Below are 25,382 nucleotides of genomic sequence, written 5' to 3'. Positions count from 1 at the left end.
TGCCCTGCCCTGCTCCTGCCCCCTGGCTGGGATGGGAGCTCCTCTTCCAGCCCCTGCCCAGCTGTTTGCCCCATTCCTGCTCTGTGCCGCCCCTCAGGCCAGCCCTGCCCTGCCCATCCCAGCCTGTGCCCTGGCTCCTGCCCGCTGCTGCTTCCCCAGCAGGGAGAGCTGCCCTGGGCAGCCTGGGATGGGGCACAGCAGGGTGAGGGCAGGCAGCTCCTGTTGTGGCTCTGGCAGGGGTTTGTTTTCTGTTTGCACTATTGCATTTGTATTTTTAACGTTCCTAGTAAAGAACTGTTATTCCTATTCCCATATCTTTGCATGAAAGCCCCTTAATTTCAAAATTATAACAATTCATGGGGAGGGGGTTTGCATTTTCCATTTCAGGGGAGGCTCCTGCCTTCCTTAGCAGACACCTGGCTGTTCAAACCCAGAAAATGTTCATCCCTCAGGGAGCTCTGCAATCCCTGTAAAAGGCAGTACAGAGGAGAGAGAGAACCCGAGCCCAGTGTGCCAAGGAGGGGATGGAGACATCAAGGCTGGTGCCACAAGCCACGGGGCTGGAGGAGGAGCTGCTCTGGGCAGGCCCAGCATGTGGGACCCATCCAGGGCTGGCAATCCCATTCCATGCAGCAGCTCTGGGCGTTCAGCTGGCACCTGCAGCCCCGAGCCGATTCAGCATGAAAACGCTCGGTGTAAACAGCGTAAACTCCGTCCTTGCCGTGACATTCAGCGCTCCACAACACTTGGAGGGCTTTTGGCACCGCAGCAGGGAAGCACACGGATGGCTCTGGAATCAGAGCAGGACAGCACTCGGGTGTCCAAAGCAGCCATTTCTGCTCTGCTAATGTTGGACAAATATTGACTCCTGGCCGCTGCAAGGCCAGCCCTTCACCGCTCAGTGCTCAAGGCTACTTGGATAAACAAATGCTTTCTCATGAATATTCTTATTCTAACACATCCCCGGCATAATAATGGCTGGGATGGAGGCTCATTATGCTTCTTCTCTGCTGGCAGTTGGAGGTGACATTGCTGGCACAGGAAAGGAGTGTCCCACTGGGGAGGGTCACTTGTCCAGGGCACAGGGCAGCTGTACAATCCTTGGTCTCTGCTTGACCCTGAGCAAATGCAAAAATAAATTGCAATTCCTGCTCTGGCATGAGGGAGGGAGGAGCAGCCAGCAGAGCCCTGTCCATGGCACAGCTGCCACCCTGCAGTCAGGGCTGCTGCTGCTGCTGCTGCTGGCCACAGCCCAGGGGTGCAGTGAGGAGAACCTGGATTGCTCCCCAAAATCTCCTCCCCAGCAGCAGGAGCTCAGCCTGAGACACCTCCCTGGGCTGCAGGAGCCCTGTGACCCTTCCTGCCTTGGCCAGAGAGTGAGAGGTCACTGTGCTGTGCCACCAAGGTGTGGCAGTGCCACATCCTCACTGAGCTGGGACACAGCTGGCAGGGGAGAATCATGGAATTGTGGAATGGTTTGGGATGGAAGGAAGCTTAAAAACACTGATCTTGTTCCACCCTCTGCCATGGCAGGGACACCTCCCACTGTCCCAGTGTCCAGCCTGGCCTTGGGCACTGCCAGGGATCCAGGGGCAGCCACAGCTGCTCTGGGCACCCTGTGCCAGGGCCTGCCCACCCTCACAGGGAGCAATTCCTCATTCCCAATATCCCATCCATCCCTGCCCCTGGCAGTGGGAGCCATTCCCTGTGTCCTGTCCCTCCATCCCTTGTCAATTGTCTCTCTCCAGCTTTCCTGGGGCTCCTTCAGGCCCTGCAAGGCCACCCTGAGCTCCCCCCAAAGCTTCTCCTGTGCAGGTGAACAATGGCAGCTGTGCCAGCCTTTCCTCCCAGCAGAGCTGCTCCATCCCTGGGATCATCCTGGAGCCTCCTCTGGCCCGGCCCCAGCAGCTCCAGCTCCTGCCTGTGCTGGGGCAGCTCTGCAGGTGGGAAATCACCTGAGCACAGGGGCAGAATCAGCCCAGGGCATGAGGGGTTCTGGAGTGAGAAAACATCCTGGCTTCCAAATGTTCTTCAGCTCCAGCCCTCAAATATTCCTGACCCACACCCTGAGTTAGAACAGACCCCACAGATCCTGGCCTGGCTGTCCCAGAGCCCTTTGCTGTTTCCCATGTTTGGGATGGGGCTGCAGCTCATGGTCAGCTGGTTTTGGAGTCAATGATTTCCCTTAAGGTGACCTTGCTGAGCACCTGGGGACACCTCCTGCTCCTCCTGGTGCCAGCAGGACCCTCGTGGTGCTGCCATCCATCCCCCATTGTGGCTGGGAACAGCAGCATCCTGCCTGGCACTGCCCCAGGGGCATTTTCCATGGATCCAAACAGCTCCACAGGGCTGGGCTGACAGCAGGGGAGGCTCTGGGAATGATTTGGGATATACCAGAAGCAGAGGGAACAGAGGATGAGGTTTTCCAGAAGAGCTCTCCCAGAATAACTCCCCCTGTGAACATTCAGGTCCAGAATAAAAATTTACCCTCTTAATTCTGGACTAATTACTCTAATTATTTCCAATGAGTCCTTGCTCAGATTTTGTACAGGATCTAAAATTTGTGCCTGTCCCCTCGATGAGATCACCCCAAATCCCAAGGAGATGAATTCCTGACTCTCCCAGGCATCCTGCTTATTCCTTAATCCATTTACAGTGCTTTGATTCCATGGTGATAAGGACGTTATAAATGCTAATTGATAAATGAGATCGGCTTTAGATTGGCTCATGCAGGGCAGAAATAGTCAAATGCATACAAAATTGGTATTATTTCAACCTCAACAAGGCTTCCCAGTCCTGGGAAACTCGTCCTTCCTTCCTTCCTCGTGTCATGGCAGGATGCTGGGAGCTCCCAGGCTGTCCAGGATGGCTGGGACAGCTCTGAGGGGCTGAGGAACATCTGTCAGATGTCTCACATTCAGGATGGGCAGTGCCAAGGCTTTAATCTGCCCTTTCTCTCTCTTTGCTCCTTCCCTGGGGAGGATCAGCCCAGCCCAGCCCAGCCCAGCCAAGTCAGGCACTGGCTTGGAAAGGGGAAAACTGGTTCAGCTCATCTTAAGGATGAGTTGGAGGGGTCTGGGCCTTTGGATCCAGGCCCTCAAAGGGGTTTTGTTCACAGCAGCAGCAGAAAGGTGTCTGTTTTAGGTTGCAAGGTGTGCCTGGATGTGCATTCTGTGCAGAGAGCTCACCATCCCTTAATACAAAGTCCAGACTCAGAAACTAAAGCAGAATAGAAACTGAAAAATGTAAAAGTTGAAACCTGAGGCATCACCTGCAGAGCCTTCCCGAGTTCTCCCTTCCCTTTTCCATGCAGGGAAAGGCTCAGAGGCGCCGGAGTCAGCCTGAGCTCACAACAGCACATCCCCTCTCTCTGTGCCTCCCCTCCTGGTCCTACCCAGGTGACACACCGGGAATTCATTGCCTCGGTGGCTGCTTCAGCTGCAGTCTCGGCAGGAAAAGCAGCAGGGAAGTTCCCAGCTCAGCCAAGCCCCTCCTGTCTCCAGCCAGAGCTGCTCTGCTGCTGTTTCTGCTGTTTCTGTTTCTGTTTGGCAGAAACATGCCCATGGAAAATGCCCTCTACGCTGACACGAGCCACAGAAAAGGAGCTGCAAATCGTCCTTGGGATGATGCTCCCTGCCTCTGACCACAGCATTCTCAGAAAAGCCACTTCCCACTCACTGGAAGGGGGACTGTGCTCCCCAACCCCCTGGGAATGGGGAGACGTGTCAGCTCCATGGGGAGGGCACAGCATCACCTGAGGAGCAGCAAGGCTGGTGTCCTGCTTTGGAAAGACAGGAGTCTGCTAAGGAAGGCAGGAGCCTCCCCTGAAATGCAGAATGTAAACCCTCCCCACCCCTCTGAATCGCTATAAATTTTAAATTCAGGGGCTCTCAGGCAAAAACATGGGAGCAGGAAATAACAGTTCTTTAATAGGGAAAGGAAAAAAATAAAAGGATAAAATAAACAATGCAGTGCACTAGAACAACAGTGACAGAGTCAGAACCCAACCTGACACCCTGTGGGTCAGGGTGTTGGCAGCAGTCCTATTGGAATTGTGGCTCAGCCCTCCTGCAGTGTCAGGGGTGGTTCTGTTGGAGCAGGGATCCTGTAGAGAAGGATGCATTCTTCCTCTGAAGATCCAGTGGAAGGAGAGGCAGCTGCTGTTCCTCTGGGGAATCCCATGGAGAAAGCCATGCTGGTGTCTCAAAACCTCTGGATTATATCTGGGTAGCAATGCTTGGCTCCTCCCTCTGGGCTCACATCTCCCAATGGGATGCTGTAGTTCTTATCAGCCATGCAGTGACATTCAATAGCTGTTATCAGCAATGTCCCCTCCCCAGGGAGGTGTGAGTGTGGTCACTCAAAGAGAGAGATAAGGCAAACTGCCCACTTGACAAAGGTAATTTGCCACACAGATGGTAATGGAAAACATCTTGCACTGCAACCTGGAACAGCTGGAATGGCATCCTGAGGAGCATGGAATGAGACCTCATATTGCCAAAAATCCAGGGTTTCACCTCTCCTGATTTAGTCTACGGGGAAGTCTAGCAAATATTTTATATAGAACCATAAGCGCAGCAATAAAATATTTTGTATGAGCTCCAAGACATCGGAATAAACAACCCTGGGGATCTATCGGTCCAAAAGATAAATAATAAATCCATCAGGATTCATTAAAACTTCTGTTAATCATTACAACTTCGGCAAATCATCGCTCCTGGACCTGAAAAGCTGCAAGCAGAAAGCTTTGAACTAAAAGGCAGCACAATAATTCCATGTTGGGAGGGTGATTTGTGACCACTGGTCACCAGCAAAGGCCCAGGTGGATTTCAGTGGGAATGGGATTGCTCCAAAAGGTTTTTGGAGTGGCTGTGATGGGGATAAGGGAGAAGCAGCCCCAGATTGTGCAGGGAAGGTCTCAATGTCCACCCCACAGCCCCCAACAGCTGCAGGCCCAGCAGAACTGGACATCTCCACCTTGTTTGCTTGTAGGAATTGCCAAAATTCCTGCTGCTAATGGGATCAGGGAAGAGCCACACACAGCAATTATCCCAGCTTACTGCAATTAAATGGAGTTGTCCAAAAATCACCAAGACCAAGGAAATGAATCCTCCTGAAAGCAGGACAGGATCTCCCCAAGAATGCTCCCATGGCTGGGCTGTCACTCACACACTGGGTCATTCTCCAGCCCATCAAATCCCAGATTATTCCCGTTCCCAGGGGGTTTTATGCTGTTTGTGCTGAAAGGAGAGACACTCCAGGCACAAAATATCAGCTGGGACCAGGCCTTGGCCCAGAGTCCTTCCAGTGGCACCAGTGCTCAGAGCAAGCAAATTTTCTGTCCAGGAAAACAGACTGGAAAAACAGGAAAATCATGGACAATTTGGTCCAGGAGCACTCTTTGGCAAAGAGACACTGAAATTTGGCGATGGCAGTGATAAAACAAAGCCTGGTGCTTCGGAATACAGGGAAATATTCTGCAGGAAAAAAGGTTTGGCCTGGCAAAGGGAATGTTGGCTTTTGGCAGGAGGTTTGGTCAGCATAGAACTCCCAGAACTCCCCCAAATGAGGGAATATTTGTTGGGAAAAGCAGATTAGAGGCAAATCAGCCTCTCCACTGCTTTTCCTTGGCCATCCCAGATGGAGAGCAACAGTTCCAATATTGGTTTAGCAGGATGGACTCACACGGACTGAGAACTTTGCTTGGCAAAGGTTTTTTCCCTGGATTTTGCCATGATCTGTGCTCCAGTGCAAACAGCCTGCACCAGGCGGGGTCTGGCTCTTCCCTGCACTCCTCCACTCCCAAAAGTTGATTTTTGCCAGGATCTGGTGGTTCCTAGATAAAAACAGAGGCTGCTCTGGGATCCTGTGCCCACATTCCACACAGGCTCGGTCCCAAATGCCACCCGAGGCTTCCTTCTAACCAGAGCTGCTGGAATGGGAGGTCATGGAGAGGCAGGGACACCTTCAACCATCCCAGTGGAAAAGCAGGGACACCCCCCACTGCCCCAGGCTGCTCCATCCCCAATGTCCAGCCTGGCCTTGGGCACTGCCAGGGATCCAGGGGCAGCCACAGCTGCTCTGGGCACCCTGTGCCAGGGCCTGCCCACCCTCACAGGGAACAATTCCTCATTCCCAATATCCCATCCATCCCTGCCCCTGGCAGTGGGAGCCATTCCCTGTGTCCTGTCCCTCTATCCCTTGTCCCCAGTCCCTCTCCAGCTCTCCTGGAGCCCCTTTATGCACTGGAAGATGTTAAAGGATTCTGCTTCATTGTTTTAAATCTGCTTCCTTGTACATTTCCCTGTCCCGGGCTGCTCCAAGCCCTGTCCAGCCTGGCCTTGGACACTCCCAGGGGCAGCCACAGCTGCTCTGGGCAACCCCAAAGTGAATTTTGGATGTCCCAGAGCTGCCACTGCTGATGGGGACAGGTTTGGGCATCACTGATGTCCATCACTGCTGGGTTTGCAGAGCAGGGTTTGGGCTGTTTGGGAGGTTCATCCCAGGCTTTGAACAGGACCAAAAATGATGGAAAAAGGCAGCAAAGCCTTTGGGATGCAGAAGCAACAAAGCCTTTGGGATGCAGCAGAGCCAAACAGGAATTTCAGATGCAGGGAGCTGAGTTATCCAGGCTCAGGCCTCTCCCTGAGCTCCCTGAAAGCAACATTCCGTGTCTGGAATGTCAGAGAATCCGTGCCCAGCTCGGGGGGAAGCGAGGTGGCAGCCCAGGAGTGCAGAGAGCAGCAGAGCTCCCCGTGCGCTGAGGAACTCCTGGTGCTGGCTATGGATGTATTTGTGGATTCCTTGTGACATTTTTATTAGGATGAGATAGTTCCCCTGAAGGGGGATGAATAATGGAGAGGCAGCCTTTGGATGCAGGGAAGGAGGGAGGCAGGGATTGCTCTGCCTGGAGACACCTCGCTGAGTGCACCTCCCTCCCCATCCCCCTTCCACATCCCACCTGCCCTCCCTTCACATTCCCAGAGCCTCTCCCTCCTAACAGAGGGATCTCCATGCTCTCCTCCACTCCCCGAGCAGCTGGTGTTGGATCAAGGATGTGGAGCAGGGAAAGGAGCAGCAGGATGCTGCCAAGGGAGGGTTTTGAAGGCAAGGAGTGGAGGTGGGATGAGAAATCCCACCAGAGTATCCTGGGAATCTTGGAAAGCTGAGAGTGTGAGGGCAGCGTGGCTGGGCTCGCACTCAGGGCCTGGGGGCTCTGCTGTGCTTGTGGGGTGAGTGGGGGGAGTGAATCCGCTGGGTTGGGAGGAATCTCCCCCTGGACACTGTGGATGGGAGCTCTGATGCCACGGGCTGGCTTTGGAGATGGGAAGAAACTCAACAGGATCGGTTTCCGTGGCAACCCTGCTCTGGAGCTGGAAACAGCACCATGGCCCCATCCCTGCAGCCATGTGGGAAGGCCCTGCAAGGATGGGGGCTTCCAGACAAAGTCCTGTTCCATCCCAGCCTGGCACCAGGACAGAGCCTGGAGTCGGATCTGCAGAGGATGGGGTGTGGGGCTGGAGCCACTCAGTCATCCCATCCCATCCCATCCCATCCCATCCCATCCCATCCCATCCCATCCCATCCCATCCCATCCCACAGGGAAGGATGATGCTTCTTTTTCTGGGGATCCCCTTTCCTCATTGCGTGCACCCCAAGGAAAAATCCCATGGGGATTTGAAGCTGTAACCTTCCCAGGATATCAGGGATGGATAGATGAATGGATGGATGGATGGATGGATGGATGGATGGATGGATGGATGGATGGATGGATGGATGGATGATGGATGGATGATGGATGGATGGATGGATGGATGGATGGATGGATGGATGGATGGATGGAGGGAATTGCTGTGGAGTGCTGTGGCCTCAGGGATCAATAGCACCATGTCAGGCCATTTATATCCCTCCAAAGAGAGCATCCTGCCTGGAATTAGTTACATTAAAATGTCTGTTGCTGAGTATTAATTGGGATATTAATGTGTCACTGGAAAGGACTTTATGGGCACCATAAATCCCAGGATTAATCAGGAGCATTCCTGGGCCTGGCTGTGGCTGCTCTGCAGGCTCAGGGCTGTCCTGGAGGGTGGCACGAGGCACCTGCTGCTGGTGTCCCTTGTGCCACATCCCTGCCAAACCCATCCTGTGGTGTCCTGATGGGAGCGGAGGAACAGCCCAGCCCCAGGAGGGCTGGAAGGACAGAATTCATCCTGTGCTCAGTGGGGTGGGGAAGGAGGGCTCAGGGTGAGAATCCAGCACGGCTTTGGAGAGGAAGAGAGTGCACAGGGAATTGGGAGTGGCTTTGGGGTTGCCCCATGGGATGGTGTTGGCACTGCAGGGACACCCATACAGTGGGACCGGGCACAGGGCTGGGCCCCAGGCACCCTGAGCTGCTGGGCTGGGCCCTCCAGGGACAGCGGCTGCAGCTCAAGGTGCCACCAAGGCACCACCCACCCATGGAAATGCAGACACAGCAGCACAGGGGCACTTCTGGAGCTCGGACTGGTTGGCCCTGGGTGCTCCTTGTCTCCTTTCCTTCTGTGGCTGCTTCTGTCACATAATTGAATTGTGGAATGGCTCGGGTTGGAAAAAACCAAACTCATCCAGTGCCAGCCTGTGCCATGGCAGGGACACTTTCCACCATCCCAGGGTGCTCCAGCCTGGCCTTGGACATCTCCAGGATCCAGAGGCAGCCACAGTTTCTCTGGGCACCCTGTGCCAGGGAGGACTTCCTTCCCAATATCCCATCTATATCTACCCACTGTCAGCTTAAAGCCATTCCCTGTGTCCTGTCCCTCCATCCCTGTCCCCAGTCCCTCTCCAGCTCTCCTGGAGCCCTTCACGCCCTGCAAGGGGCTCGAGCCCTTCTTTAAAGAACAGACACGTTCACCTTTCAGGTTGCTGCAGATTATTTTTGGTTCTTGTCATGAATAAGTCAAAAGCAAAAAGGGATCTAAACCTTCCCTGGAATGTGAGCTCCGTGCTGCCCAAGGGGCTCCTGCCGGCAGCGGCATCGGAGAGCGGAATCGCATCCCTGAGTCACCCTGCCCCTGGCTCTTCTGGGGTGGCCACACAAGGGAAGCAATCCTGGTTTTCCATGCAATATTTAAGTGCATCTAAGTTACAGCTGGCATCCATCCACTGCAAACAAACAGCCGTGCAAGAGCTGAGCTGTCAGTGAGAGCCGATGAAATTCCTATGAAAATGAGGGAGAAAAACATGGCTTTGAACGTGGAATTTATCACTGAAATGCTCTCCCTTTGCTTTAAAGAGTCTCCATGGGCAAATCTTAGACCTTCCAGCCCCTTTGGACAGGGACACATTGAAAGGGCAATTATTGAGTTGGTGATGCTGGATTTTGAATTGTTGTCTTTTTTGGAGAGGCAAAGGCAGAGAGAAGCAAAGGAAGAGAGAAGCAAATAGACACGAAGGAAGAAAAGGGCAGGGAGAAAAAAGGTAAAAATATCATTTGCTGTCGACTTTGGCTTAGTTGCTGAAAAATGTCAAGGCTTCAACCTGCTCCTGTTTGAGATTTGAAGGGAAAGCTTTGGCACAGGGCTGGCAGCAGCGAGTTTACCACGGGCTCCCTGCCAGACACTTTTCAGGAGGAGATGACAGGAGCAAGAGCAGGAGATGATGTGGGAGGAAGAGGTGCACACCACCAGGGGCTGGCAGAGGGGCCAGCGGGGCCACCTGGGGCTCTTTGTCCCCCAGTAATGCAGGGGTGACACCCTCGACCCAGGCTGTTCCCTCTCAGAATTCCCAGCTCCTGATCCACGTCTGCACGGAGAACTCCTCCTCCTTTCCCTTCAGTGACTCACCCAGAGTGGAGGAGAAAAAAGCACTTTATTCCTCAACATTGTTATTTTGGGTCTGGGGAAAACAGATTGTTCACGAGGCAACAAGAGAACAACTTGCCAGACACATGGGGAGGTCACGACGGCCCTGATTCATCTCCCCATCCTGGCAGGAATCTCGAGCCATCTTGGATGTCTTTATCCTGGCAGTGACTCACACCAAGAGCTCCTGAGCACCTTTCCAGAGCATCCTCACTCCCCCTGGGCTGGGAATTGTTTGCTTGAGGTGAGGAGAGCGCCAAGCTCTTGCCAGGAGTCTTTGCCTCACCTGAAACAAGAGAATTCCGACAAATCTGAGTTTAATACCTGAGCTCAGAGTGCAAAATGGGAACAGCTCTTCCCTGTAGCTGTGATGGATCTGCCCTTTGTGTGTGAGCGACGCTCCTCAGCTTCACCTGCTGGAGCAGGAGCTTCTCCAGGAGGATTCTCCAGGGTCTGGGATGAGAGCCCAGCAGAGCAGCAGAGTCCTTCCCGTACAGGGGGAGAGATCAGGGGAGCTGCTCTGGGAGCCTGAGGGATCCTGGATAAAGGGAGAGGGGCTGGGGGTGAGTTTGGGAACTCTGGGTTCAGTGGGAGAACAGGGATGGAGTGAGGGAGCCCTGGCATTGTGCAGGTCCTTGGAGAGGGGGAGGAATGGCCACTCATCTCCTTCCACACCTCAGGTGGTGCCTGGAGCAGTGGAGGAACAGGGAATATCCCAGACACTGCCAGGTGGTTGGCATCACCAGCATGTCCCACACAAACCATTCTATAAAGATGGTTCAAGGAAGTTTTATCCTGAGTGCAGGAGCAGGAGGGCTCCTTCCATCATCCACCTGAGGATGCAGGATGTGCCCATGCATTGATCCAAGCAGGAAAACCACAGATATGCAGCTGCACCCACTCTATTTACTGTATTTTACTGGGCTGTTTTTATTTTTTATTGCACTATAAACCAGGAATAAGTGATCAGAAACAGAGGAATTCAGTTCTCATCTGCCACAGCCAAGACAGAGGGAGAAGCCGAGCCATAAATCGCGGAGTCCATAAAAAATTCCAGCGCGTTCACGGAAGTGCTGCGGAGCAGACTCCAGGTAATGATGGAGCTGAACACAATTACAGAGGAAAAAAAACTTCTCTTAAAAATCCTGGTAGAGTCTCAGCTGGGGAATGCTGCTGATGTGCAGTTTAGGTGCCTGCATGGAAAAATATCCATGTTAAGTGAGGGAAGTGGGAATAATGTTGATTTTGGCAACAAATACCAGGCTGGGCAGGTTCGGGAGAAGGAGCACTGAGGTTTTCCTTCTCCTCCTCTCTGAGGTCACCTTGTCCTGCCCAATTTATGGGACACACTCCATCCCAATCCCAGCTGGATGATAATTCCCTCTCTCCCCTGCCACCTGTGAACACCAATTCCCAAATTCTGACTGCAGAACTCCACAGGCTGCAGCTCCTGGTGAGGAAAACTCCCTCAGATCATCCCTCCTTCAGTTTTCCTGGGATGCAGAGCCTGACATGGAAACAGGAGGGGTCCAAGTGCATTGCCCAGGTAATTTTGGTAATCAAATTCCCATTCCATGTCCTAATGGCTCTTGGATCTCATTTGCCTCAGCACAACTGCAAATTCAAGTGCTCAACGACACAATTTATTAAGGAAAACTTGCTTTATGGTAATTTTAAAAATTGGGGAATTGAAAATAAAGGTGATTAACAGAGACTGCAAAGATCCAACACTTGTAGGGAATTTTTAGGACTTCATTGGGAATCAGTAAATCTCATCGATGAATAAATGTTGGATCAGAATTAATATTAGCAGAGTGGCAACTTATCCTAATGATTGCATAACCTATTTTGGAGGGGTAATTTTTATATCAGCGTGAGCTGCTGGTCTTTAATCTTTCATTAATTTCATTCATAGCCTTCTCTTAATTTGCCAATCAAGCTTTATATTTGAATTAAAAGCTCGGGGACTTGGACGTGTCAAGTCAACCAAACGATTTCAAAATTGGGATTTAGGAATTTCGACAGTTCCTTAATTACTGCAAACATGAAGTGCATTCACGGCTGCCTTTGCCTCTCCATGATCCTCCTGATCATTCCCTTCTACCCACCACTTCAGCTCCTGTTTTTTCCAGGAATAGGGGCAGCAAAAAATGGTTTTATGGAAGGGAAAACGTGGAAATTGGGCTGGGAAATAAAGGCCTGGTCTGCACCACGTGTTCTGCAGGTCCCATCTCATTAGGGCCGCTCTAATTGGTGGAATTAATTATCACCTGGTGGAATTATTCACTATCCAGGCTTGTCCTTGCCAGGACAGGAGCTTGGGGTGGGACCAGTCCCTTCTGCCACTCCTGCAGTGGAAGGACACAGGAAATGGCCTCAGAAAGGGGAGATTTGGAGCAGATTAGGAAAAAAGTTCATTTTTAGGGTGGCCAGGCACTGGAATAGGGTGCCCAAGGAGTGGGGAATTGTCATCCCTAGAGGGGTTCAGGATGTGTCTGGGCTTGGTACTGGGCGATGGTTTTGGGCTTTTTAGGAGTACTGTGGCAGTGCTGGGTGGTGATTCTGGGGTTTTGGGTTCCAGGGCCAATGCTGGGTCCTGTTTTGTGGTTTAGGTGTTCCAGGGGCAATGCTGGGTGAAGGTTCTGGGGTTTAGGGTGGCAGAGGCAGTGCCGGGTGCTGGTTTAGGGGTTCCAGAGCAGCGCTGGGTGCTGGTTTTGGGGTTTAGGGGTTGCAGGTGAAGTGCTGGGTGATGGTTCTTGGGTTTAGGGGTTGCAGGGCCAGTGCTAGGTCCTGGTTTTGTGGTTTAGGGGTTCCAGGGCAGTGCTGGGTGGGTGGTTGGACTGGATGGCCTTGAAGGTCTCTTCAAGCCTTGGTGGTTCTGTGATTCCCCTCATGATGTGGCTGCTGAACTGACTCCTGTTTGTTTCTCCCCTGCCATTTTCCATCCTCAGATGGGATTTTGGGAAGGAATTCCTCCTGGTAAGGGTGGGCAGGCCCTGGCACAGGGTGCCCAGAGCAGCTGGGGCTGCCCCTGGATCCCTGGCAGTGCCCAAGGCCAGGTTGGACATTGGGGCTGGAGCACCTGGGACAGTGGAAGGTGTCCCTGCCATGGCAGGGGTGGCACTGGGTGGGCTCTGAGGTCCCAACCCAATCCAACCCCCCCCGGGATTCCCTGCAGGCCAGCCCAGCCTGGGCCATATTTGCCAGATTTCCAACTCAAGTCAGGGTTGGGGCAGGGTGTGGGATCAGGAGGATGGAGCTCACCCAGGCAGGAACACCCTGGGCACAGCCGGGTCACTCCAGCCATGCACCTTCCTCCTGTGCTGCTCTTAATGCCACCATCAGGTGACCTCTGTGCCCAGCTGCTGCTCCTGGTCAGGAAAATCATCAATATCAATATTCCTGCCGTGTTTGCAGAGTTGGACACTCCATCCTGTCCCACCCACAGGAACTGCCTGGTTCTCCAGGGAATATATCCCTTGTATTTGTGATTTATGGACAGCACTGGGTATTCCAGAGGGTAGAGCAGGGAGCAGGGGCAGGAATGCTGCCTCACCTGGAGCTGGGGGGCCTCGGTATGCTGCTAAATCCCAAAAGGATCCTTCCCCTCTTGTGCTCAGCCTTTTCTTTCTCACATTGGCCACAACAACTGGAGAGCCCCAAGACCCTGCAGCTCAAGCTGTCGATCAATCTCACCAACAAAGCCATTTTATTTCCTGCTGGAGGAGAGCCAGGGCCTTGAAAATCCAGGAACCTGCGGCCTCAAAAGCCTTTGCTCCTGACAGACTTCCCCAAGGCAGGAGAGACCTCAAGCAGGACTGAGGGACAGTGGCACAGTAGAGTTGGGGCACAGGAGCCCAACTTTGCCCATCCTGCCAGGGCTGCCACTCCTGGGAACCCCAGGTACCACCAGTTGAACCCCATGGCATCAATCCCAAATCCCAGTGCTGCAGTGAATCCCAAAAAGAGGGGCAGAGATTGAGGGTGGAGCAGGCACTCAGCTGGGGATGGAATTTCACTCTGGAAAGGATGAAATCAGCACTGCACCTTGAGAAATCCAAACATTTCCCTGCCCAGGGTGTGGTAAGCACCAGCTGGGACCCCAACCCAGTTGGACTCTGTCTCCATCTCCTCATCCCTAAACCCAGGAGCCTCCCAAAGCAGCAGCACCAGACACTGCCCTGGAGTCTGCTGAAGATTGCAATGCAAGATGTTTTCCATTACCATCTGTATGGCAGATTTCCTTTGTCAAGTGGGCAGTTTGCCTTATCTCTCTCTTTGAGTGACCACATTCACACCTCCCTCGGGAGGGGACATTGCTGATAACAGCTATTGAATGTCACTGCATGGCTGATAAGAACTATAACATCCCATTGGGAGATGTGAGCCCAGAGGGAGGAGCCAAGCATTGCTACCCAGATATAATCCAGAGGTTTTGAGACACCAGCACAGCTTCTCCATGGGATTCCCCAGAGGAACAGCAGCTGCCTCTCCTTCCACTGGATCTTCAGAGGAAGAACACATCCTTCTCTACAGGATCCCTGCTCCAGCAGAACCACCCCTGACACTGCAGGAGGGCTGAGCCACATTTCCAATGGGACTGCCACCAACACCCTGACCCACAGGGTGTCAGGTTGGGTTCTGACTCTGTCACTGTTGTTCTAGTGCACTGCATTGTTTATTTTATCCTTTATTTTTTTTCCTTTCCCTATTAAAGAACTGTTATTTCCTGCTCCCATATTTTTGCCTGACTTAATTTAAAATTTATAGCAACTGGGAGAGGTGGGGAGGGTTTACATTCTGCATTTCAGGGGAGGCTCCTGCCTTCCTTAGCAGACTCCTGTCTTTCCAAACCAAGACAGAGTCACATTTCAGCATCCCTGGGAGCAGCTCCCCACCTGAGCCAGGCAGAGGGAAGCTCCCAAATCCTAGCTTTGTGCAGGAGGGCTGGGAAGGCAGACAGGAGCACTCTGCAGGTGCACACACTCGGCACACACGGAGCCACAGCCGTGGCACTCCCCTCCTTTCATCTTCGGGGTGTAAATGTTGCAGTTCTGGCAGCAGCCTGAGGGCAAATTGTTTGGGAAAGTTTGAGCAAAGCAGGTTCAGCTGCTTCAAAGTAGGAAGTGGCTGACAAAAATACATAATTGCCTTCTTAAGAAAATAAAAAGCAACTTTTTTTGGCAGATTGGCAAGTACACACTTCCTACGCGCTCTCCCTTCTACCCAAAACATGATTCCAGCCTTATTTTTATTTCAGGAATGATGAATTATGAAAGGGCTCTCCCCTCCCTCTTCCTCTGCCTTTTTCTCTCTGCCTCTGACTCCTCTCTCTCTCCTAGCCCGGGCCGTGTTTGTTTATAACCTCCACACGCAGACCTGGCTCTAATTTGCTTTATCCACACGTTGCAGGGCCCCCAGGACAAGGATTGCTTTCCTGCTGCCGTGGCTTTATGAATAAATCCTTCCCCAGAGCCAATCCCCCTGTGGAGCCAGGGCTGAGGGAGGTGTTGGATAAATCCCAGTGGAGAGGGGGCTGAGGGCACCCAGAGCCCAAAGGGAGCTGCCACAGCCCCTCCAGCCCAGGGATGGCTCACCTGGAGTTCTGGCTGATTCCTGGCTGCTGGAATATTGGGAACTCCCAGGGCTGCTCCATCTCAGTCCTCAGGGGCTGAGCACTGCTAAGGGCAGCCTAAAGCCACCTGGAGAATCCCCCTCTTGCCAGGGGCAGAATTCCCCTCCTTTGTGGGGCTTTGCAGAGGCTCCATCACCAGGGATGAGCTGTGGGTGGGAGAGGCAATAGCCCGGGAAAGGCTGATCCTGGCTTCACTCCTTGCTGGAATTTGCTTCAGTCCCATGGGACTGGCAGGGCTGAGAGGCAGCAGAAGGAACCTGAAAAGTGTCCCTTGGAGCTTCTGGAACCAGAGAGGGAGGAGAAAAGGGTGAGAAAGTTTCCAGGTGCACAAGGATCCCCCAGCCCTCCTCCTACTGAGTGTCCCACACGTGGCTGTGTGTTGCAGACAACTTTTATGAAAAATCCTTTCCTTGGGATTTTTCCTCCTGAGAAGCTGGGAGGCCTCAGGAACAAAATGTAAACAATGATTATCTGCTGCTGTGGAATGCAACAGGTGCATCTGTGATTGGTCTCATAGAGTTGTTTGTAATTAATGGTCAATCACAGCACAGCTGTCTTGGGACACAGGGCCCGAGCGACAAACCTTTGTTATCATTCCTTCCTATTCTACTCCTAGCTAGCCTTCTGATGAAATCCTTTCTTCTGTTATTTTAGTATAGTTTTAATGTACTATATATAATAAAATAATAAATCAAGCCTTCTGTAACATGGAGTCAGATCATCTCCTCCCTCATCCTCAGACCCCTGTTAACACGATCACAGCTGTGCCCCTGCCAAGCTCCATCGAGGCTTGAGAGATGCAGGCAGAGTGTGAGGAGTGCTGAGAGATCCCCCTGTGGGCCTGGGGGCCTGAACACCCCACTGGGGACTGGCAGAGCACCTGGGCCTGGAGCTGGGAGTGCCATGGGAAGTCCCCATCCCCAGACACCCCAAGGGGTTCTTGTGTCCTGCACATCCCCGCGGCCTTTTGCGATGGAAAACTCTCAAACTGCTGTGTTTGTCCTGCTAGGAGCAAGAAAAGAGCAAAGAACTGCCCCAAACCTCATCTCCCCAGGAAAAACTGTCCCTGCCACTCTTCATTTCAGGAGAGAGGCAGGAAACACCAGATTTCCACCCGCTCCCTTCCCTCTGTCCCATCACTGATGTGCAGCAGCTGCTCCCTCCCTTGCTTTGTCCCCTCTGGTCACCCTCAGGCACCTGGTGCTGCTGAGATCCAGGATTCTGCTCCAAAACCATCCCACAGCATCTGCTGAGTGCATCCCCCTCGGGCACACGCTGCTCCTGACCTGCCTCTGCAGCCACCCCGGGCACTGGGGCCGTGCCAGGGCCATCAGGGGCCACTGTCCTCACTGTCCTGGGCTGCAGGGCCCAGCTGTGCCAGGGCTGTGCCAGCTCCTGCTGGCCCTGATGCCTCAGGTTTCAGCTTTTCTGTTTTTCAGATTCTGTGCTGCTTTAGTGTGTGGGTCTGAGCTTCACATTATGGGATGGTGAGCTCTGTGCACAGAGCAGGGAGACAAAACAATTCTTTCCCTAGCTGGGCACCAAGGACAAATGATCCAAATCTCAGGCCCAAGAGCACAAACACCGTGGGCTGGAGAGAGACAGCAAGCAGGATGAGACTGCATGGGCTAAAGCTGGAATTGGACAATGAACTCCAAGATGCAAATGGAGCAGAACTGATAAAAGTGAGAGACCCTGTGACCACTTGTGTATTTTGTGACCATTTTGGCTCATCTTGGGTTCATTTTGTGACCATTTTGGTTCACCTGGGGTGCAGCCCTGGCTGTGCTCTTGTGCTGCCACATGACAGGAGTGATGGCACTGCCAGGGGTGACCTGCACACAGCCAGAGGTAGGGCAGCTCCGAAGGATCCCACGGAGAAGCAGCAGGAGCAGGACCAGCCCTGGCAGACCCAGGGCTTCTCCTGCTGCCTGCTGGGCCCGGGTTCCCAGCACACACCCCCAGTGCCTCCCTGCCTGGGGCTGCTGCCACCTCTGCCACCACCAGCACGGTGCCAGGCTGGCACAGCCACTGTCCTGCAGCTTCCTGTCCCTGGCTGTGTCCCCTCAGGACATCTGGGGCTGGCACAGACAGAAGTCACCAGGTGCTGTTGGTCCCTGTGACTCCTGGGGAATGAGAGGCCCCAGCCCTGACAGAGGAAGAGGTGGCATCCAACACAGCATTGTGGAAACGGGGAGCCCTTCCCAGGGGAGGTTCCTGCTGTGCTCAGGGTCTGCCTACATTTCCTGTTCCTGCATCGTGTGTTCCTGTAACATGGACAGGAAGCCAGGGAGCAGGGATGGGATTGTGGGCAGCTCCATTCCTGATTTATTCCCCGCAAAAACACATTCCTGCCTGTTTTCTCTCCCTCCAGTGGGACGAGTGTCCGAGGTTGAAATATGGAAATGTGTGTTCTATCCCCATCTGTCAGAGCTGGGGCAGTTCTCTGCTGTTCATTGGGCAGTTTTTCCTTTCTCTCTCCCACAGCCAACCCTCCCTCCAGCAGATCTCTGCTGTCCATGGCCACTGAGTGTCCCTGCAGGGCTGATCCAATCCCAGCATCCCATGGGCAGATGCTCCGCCCAGGGGAGGAGCCAAGCATTCCTACCTGGATCCAATCTGAGCCTGGCACAGCACAGCAGCCTTTGCCCCCTGCATTGCCAGAGGAGCAGCTTTCTGCTGCCCTGCATGGCCAGAGGGAGCCCAGGCCCATCTGCAGCAGCCCTGGAGCTGCAGAGGAAAACTCCCCCCTTGTGCAGGATCCCTGCTGCAGCAGAGCCACAGCTGGCACTGCAGGAGGGCTGAACCCCCATGGGATGGGGCTGGGACACCCCCCTGACACACAGGGGGCAGGGACTGCTCTCACTCTGGCAGGGGTTTGTTTTCTGTTTGTATTATTGCATTTGTATTTTTAATTTTCCTAGTAAAAAGCTGTTATTCCTGCTTCCATATCTTTGCCTGAGAGCCCCTTAATTTCAAAATTATAACAATTCATAGGGAGGGGGTTTGCATTTTCCATTTCAGGGGAGGCTCCTGCCTTCCTCAGCAGACACCTGGCTGTTCAAACCAGACAATGAGGCACAAAATTCCTCTCCCTGCAGGACTGGGAGAACAAATCCCCTGCCCCAAAGCTGAGCCCAGCCACATTTGCCCATCCCAGCCCTGCAAGCTGCAGGTGCAGATGGAGCTTCCCAGGTTTGCAGCATCCATCCCTGCAGTGCCTCTGGCAGAGCAGGCAGCTCCTGAATATTTGATTTGGTTATTAGCCCACGACATCGTCCATCTGAGGGAGGCAGGAGTGCTGATCCAGGCAGGGAATGCTGCTTCCTGACCTGGCTGCTCTCACTGCTGGGGATGGCGGCTTCCCCTGGCATGTTCTGCACTGCTGCACTCCCAGATTCCCTGTTTTCCTCATGTGTACATCCCATAATTTGTCCCATATGGCCAGGCATGGTGTGTCCATGTGTCGTGGAGCAGGGACATCTGCTCTGAGCGTGGCAGGGCCAGGAGCAACAACCTGAGTGCCACAAACCTGCTGTGGGGACAGACACCAACAGGAACGGGCAGGAACCATCCCAGAACCTCCACTCAAACCTCTCCTGGCCAAATTCTGGGAAACTGGAGCCATCTGCACCTGGGCTGTGAGCGAACACTCCCAGTGGGGGAGGATCCTGGCCTTTTCCAGGGTGTGATATCCAGTCCCCTGGGCACTGCCAGGGATCCAGGGGCAGCCACAGCTGCTCTGGGCACCCTGTGCCAGGGCCTGCCCACCCTCCCAGGGAACAATTCCTCATTCCCAATATCCCATCCATCCCTGCCCCTGGCAGTGGGAGCCATTCCCTGTGTCCTGTCCCTCCAGCCCTTGTCAATTGTCTCTCTCCAGCTTTCCTGGGGCTCCTTCAGGCCCTGCAAGGCCACCCTGAGCTCCCCCCAAAGCTTCTCCTGTGCAGGTGAACAATGGCAGCTGTGCCAGCCTTTCCTCCCAGCAGAGCTGCTCCATCCCTGGGATCATCCTGGAGCCTCCTCTGGCCCGGCCCCAGCAGCTCCAGCTCCTGCCTGTGCTGGGGCAGCTCTGCAGGTGGGAAATCACCTGAGCACAGGGGCAGAATCAGCCCAGGGTTCCGGGAGTTTCTCACTTTTATTCCCAGCTGGATCTTTCCAGCTTGCTTTCTTCCCTGGCCACATTTTTACCATCTCTAGTCAGAATTCCAGAATGGCCCCAGAAGGGGATGGCAGAGAAGTGGCAGCAGCATCCAGCTCATCACAGCTGGGAGCTGGGCTGGGGTGTGATGGGGAGCCAGGCTGGGGTAGAAGGGGTAGGACAGGCAGGCTGCAGTCTCAGGGGTACAACAACCCCTCCCCAGGCTCCAAGCATTCCAGAGGCAGGCAGAGCCGCTGGATGGAGCACAGCTGTTGGGAAGCAGAGGTACCTCTGTGCTGCCAGGGCCAGGATGCTGCAGAACATCCCAACATCCCAGCTGAGCCCAGCCCCTGCCGCCGCTGCCGAGCGAGGCTGTGCCCGGGGTTCATCACTATGGAAATCACATTCCCTTTAGCTGCCTTCCAGGATAATCAGTATTAAAGGGAAACTATTTTCTAGTTCATTAGAGGAAAGCTGCGTCCCCGTGGCTGCTGCTGCCGGCACCTCCTTCCCCTGAGGAGAAACGAGCTCCCAAAACAGGGACATCCACACTCCCAGTGTCACCGGGGAAAGGGCCCTGTCCCCAGGGCTGCCATCCTCCTGCTCACCACCCATCCTCCAGGAGGGTTTGGGGGACCCCATTCCCTTGGATCATCCCCACCAGCCTCACCCCACAGGATCTGGACTCATTCCCTCCTTTCCTTGCAGGAACCCCCAGCTCTGAGCCCTTGTTCTGGGGTTATGCAAGGATTCTCTGGTGCTTGGGACCATCCCTGAGAGCTGGGGTCTCCTCATGCCAACACCTCTGCCAGAGCCTTTTCCCCTCAGCAGGATGCTCTGAGGTTCTCTTGGGGCTGGGACTGTGCTCCCCATGTCCCAGACAAAAAGCAGTATGTGGATTAGGCCTGATTCCCTTCCAGGGACATCTCTGGTGACTTCCCACATCAATTCCTTCCTTCCTTCCTTCCTGGAATCCTTCCTTCCTTGTTTGGGAGGGGACCCTCAGATCCTTTTTTAACCCGAAATGGTGAAAATTTCTGGTGTTTGCAGGTAGTTCAGTCCTTTGGTCACTCTCTGTTGTTATGGGGAATTGGAAAACCAACATGAAATTCCAAAGTCCATGGGCACTGCTGAGGTCCCTTCATGTCACATCCTTTTCCAGCACAGAGGAGATTTCCTGGGAGAGGGAGGAAGGATTCCAGGAAGGAAGGAAGGATTCCAGGAAGGATTCCAGGAAGGATTCCAGGAAGGAAGGAAACTGAGGGATTTGGCATCCTTCTGGTGGAATCCCAGTGAGAAGAGGCAAGGAAAAACCTGGGCATGGAGTAGGAAAAAGATGGATGTGTGTGGTGAGGCAAGCCCTGCATGCACCAGGAATGGCTTCAGAGCAAGGAAGGGATCGTGGAGGCGCTGTCCACAGGAAGGTGGAATTCTGTCAGGATAAAAGGGAGATAGGAGAGAGCTGAAATGGACATCCAGGAAAAAACCCCAATTCTGTGGGAAGAAGCACCAAATCCCCAGCCCTGGCAGCTCCTTTCCAGCAGTTCCAAGCAGGTTCCCATCCAGCCAGAGCCAGGATGAACTCCAGGGCTGCAAGGCTGCCAAGGCTTGGCCTTTCTGAGCTTTCTCCTCTCTGGCTCGTGGCTGTGGCCAGGGGATTGCTTGGCACAGAGGCCAGGCCTGGCAGATGATCCCATAATCAGCAGGATAAGCCCAAAGCCCTGCTCCCACCTCGCCTCATAATTGCCTTTGTTCCTGTCCCCCCAGGGCAGAGCCGGGCTTGGTGCTGCAGTGAGTGCCCTTTTCAGGGATTGAGCCTGAACTGGCAGGCAGGCTCTGCAGGTGTGGCTGGGCTCACAAGGGTTCATCCTCCTCCCTAAACCAGCTGGGATGGCTCCATAGGCACCGGGAGAAGCTTGGAGCACGTCCTGGTGAATGGCAGCCTCTGCTCCCAGGGACACAAACTCTGCTGCAATTAAAGAAAATGTTGTGTTTTTTTTTTTCCAGCTGTTCCCAGCTTTTTTCCAGCCCAGAGGTGTTTTGGGATGTGCAGTCTCATTAAGGGGTGGAGGTGAGGGAAGATGGGACAAAGATGCTGCAGTCTGAGCCCAGGGATGGAGCTGGGGTGACCCTGCTGGTGGCACTGGGGCTGTCACTGCACACACAGAGCCACCTCTGAGCTGCCCTGGGTGCTGCCACAGCGAGGGCAGGAATGCTCTGTGTGATGGTGTTTGCAGGGGCCCCAGGATGAGGGAAGAGATGAGAATGTTGACTCCATGTTTCAGAAGGAATTTATTATTTTATGATATATATTATACTAGAACTATATTAAAAGAATAGAAAGAAGGATTTCATCAGAAGGCCGGCTAAGAATAGAAAAAGAATGATAACAAAGGTTTGACTGAGACAGTCCGAGCCAGCTGACTGTGATTGGCCATTAATTAGAAACAACCACATGAGACCAATCCCAGATGTACCTGTTGCATTCCACAGCAGCAGATAACCATTGTTTACATTTTGTTCCTGAGGCCTCCCAGCTTCTCAGGAGGAAAAATCCCAAGGAAAGGATTTCTCAGAAAACATGTTTGTGACACTCTGCTCCCTGTGGGTGCTCAGCCATGCCCAGCTGGGGGGTCAGGCCTAAAGAATCCCAGGATTGCTGACATTGGAAAAGCGCTCCAGGATCAAAGAGTCCAAGCTGTGCCTGATTCCCACCTTGTCCCCAGCCCAGAGCTCTCAGTGCCACCTCCAGCCCTTCCTGGGCACCTCCAGGGATGGGCACTCCAAACCCCCCTGGGCAGCCCTGAGCCCCCTTTCCATGGGGAAATTCCTGCTGTGCCCACCCTGGGCCTGCCCTGGCCCAGCCTGAGGCCGTTCCCTCTGCTCCTGTCCCTGTTCCCTGGAGCACAGCCCGACCCCCCGGCTGTCCCCTCCTGGCAGGAGCTGTGCAGAGCCACAAGGGCCCCCTGAGCCTCCTTTGCTCCAGGCTGAGCCCCTGCCCAGCTCCCTCAGCCTCTCCTGGGGCTCCAGCCCCTGCCCAGCTCCGTTCCCTGCCCTGGACACGCTCCAGCCCCTGCAGGGCTCTCTGGCCATGAGGGCCCAGAACAGGACACAGCCCTGAGGTGCCCCAGCAGTGCCAGCACAGGGGACAGGCACCAAATGGGTCCAGAAGGATCTTGGAAGAAGAGAAGAAAGAGCCCTCTCAGCAGATAGAGCTGAAATCCCCTGGGACTGGGATAAAGAGCTGGAGAAGGTGGAAAACAGGGCCCAAGGCAGCTCAGGAGCAGCTCCTGCACTGACAGCAGTGGGGCTGGGAGCACTTGAGGGCTGAACGTTCCTCAGGAAGAGGGGACTAATTTTGAAATTCCATTGAAGGAAAGCGAGGAGTGCTCCACTCGACAGCCAAATGCTGCTCCTGAGAGGGAGCTGAGATGGGAACACGTGGAACAAGGTGAATCCATCAAGGAGTTTGCAGCTCATCGAGGGCTGAAGAGGCAATTTTGTAATTAGGGGTGAGAGCTGTGATTTGATTGTGATCCGGAGCAGAAATTGGGGCTGGGGCTGCCAGGGAGGCCCTGGGTGAACCCTCTCCACTGCAATTACGCTGTGCCAACCCAAGGAAAGCACGCTGGCTGCCCTGGAGGGTACAGAGGACTGTCATGGCTTGGGCATGGTGGGCATGGCAGGGAATTGCAAGTGGCACAAGAGGGATGGGGAGACAGGAAAAACTCCAGGCAGTGATGGGCAGAGGAATGCAGAGAATGGACAAACCCTCAGCACATCCCCTGGCTTTGCTTGTGCCTCCTGGAAAGGAGAGGGGACAGAAGGCCAAGAGCTGTCAGGAGTTTTCAGGAGATAAGGAAAGGGCAGGACTGCTGAGAGGGTTGAGAACATCCAGGTGAAAACACGGAGGGAATAAATGGGTGTGTGCTGGATCTGATGTTTATAAAGGTGGTGCTGATGTGACAGTGTTCACAGGGGTCTCATATTGAGGGAAGAGATGAGGATCTGACTCCATGTTACAGAAGGCTTGATTTATTATTTTATGATATATATTACATTAAAACTATACTAAAAGAATAGAAGAAAAGGTTTCATCAGAAGGCTAGCTAAGCTAAGAGTAGAAAGGAAAGAATGATAACAAAGGCTTGTGGCTCAGCTCTCTGTCTGAGCCAGCTGACTGTGGTTGGCCATTAATTAGAAACAACCAACATGGACTAATCACAGATCCACTGTTGCATTCCACAGCAGCAGATAACCATTGTTTACATTTTGTTCTTAAGGCCTCTCAGCTTCTCAGGAGGAAAAATCCCAAGGAAAGGATTTTTCATAAAAAGATGTCTGCGACAGTGCTAATGTTAAGGTCACCTGTGAGTAACCTTAACCTTAGCTCCCAACAGGAGCTCTGCAGCCCACCCAGACCTTGTCTGGTGGCACTGTCTCCATCCAGGATTGTCCTCTGGGTCCCAAAGCGTCCCCTGCACCATGAGAGAGGCTGCAGAGAAGTTCTGTGCCCTTGAGTGACGGCTGCCCAGCCATCTCCAGCACAGCTTAATTTGATAAGAACCCTGAGCCACTTTAAACACTTCAATCATGGCACCTCTTAATCATCTCCTTGCCGAACAAAATAATCCCACTTTGCTTAATCTCTTCTCCTGTGGAAATCCTGTCACTCCTTTATTGTCTAAATGACTTTACACGGCTCTGTCTCCAACACAAAAATATCTGACTTCCCAGGAAGCCACAGAAACAGGACATTGCTCCCTGTGGGGCCTGAGCAGCTCCCTGGGCACCTCAGGGGCACCTTGGGGAGGGACAAAACCTTCCCTGCACCCATGGAGCCACCTGGACCCAGTGAGACCCTCAGTGATGCTAATATGTCTCCTGTATCCTCACTGTCCCAGGCATGTGGGATGGGGATGGTTGGAAATAATTTGGGAGGCTGATAAGGATTTTGGGTTTGGTTTTGGGGTTTTTGTGGCGCTGGGCCTGCAGACCAGAGGGAGCTGAGGGCAGGGGACCAGCAGTGACAAAATGGGACATTCCTGACAAGATTGGACATCCCTGCTGTACAGAGGGATGGGACTCCAGGAGTGCTGCAGATCCCAATAAAACCACATTTCCATGGAGATCTTCCCACCAGGGCCCAGCAAATCCAGTTTCTCCCCTGTCTGACCCAGGAAATGCCCTGCACAGCTGACACTGGCATTTGGATTCCTGCCCTCGGAGAAGCTGAGGCAGAAGATTCCAAATCAAGGATTGTCAGGATGTCCTGGCTGCACTCCCAATTTTTCTCTGCAGCTGTGACAGAAAACAATGGAATTATAAATTAAAGCCCAATCAATATGAGATTTTTCCTCATCTGCTTTGTCACCAGGATGCAGGATTGGAGGAAGAGCAGCAAATACCTCCCCAGGAATTCAGGGGAGCTGACAGAGGTGTTGTTCCATCACAATCCAAACAAGATTTTTGCCTGGAGAAGGGATAGAGGTGAATCCACCCGCAGGAAATCTGTAACTGTGAGCCCGTCCCAACTCTGCAGAACTAAAACCTTTGTTTTTTAGGAATTTAAAAGGTGCTAGGAACACTGCTGGCTGCTCCACTCCCACCTAAGCTGCAAGAAGGGAAAGGCAGCTGCTGGATTTTTGCTGGATCCAGTCTCACAATTCCTTGTGCTGAAAGGAAACAAAACACAAAGTGTCTGGATTTAGGGAAACCCTGAAGAAAAAGCAGCAGGAAATGCTGGTGGGAAGTGCTGGGCTGGAGC

Source organism: Zonotrichia leucophrys, chromosome 13 (assembly GCF_028769735.1).
Source record: "Zonotrichia leucophrys gambelii isolate GWCS_2022_RI chromosome 13, RI_Zleu_2.0, whole genome shotgun sequence".
Taxonomy (NCBI): Eukaryota; Metazoa; Chordata; class Aves; order Passeriformes; family Passerellidae; genus Zonotrichia; species Zonotrichia leucophrys.
This window is presented reverse-complemented; position numbering follows the sequence as displayed.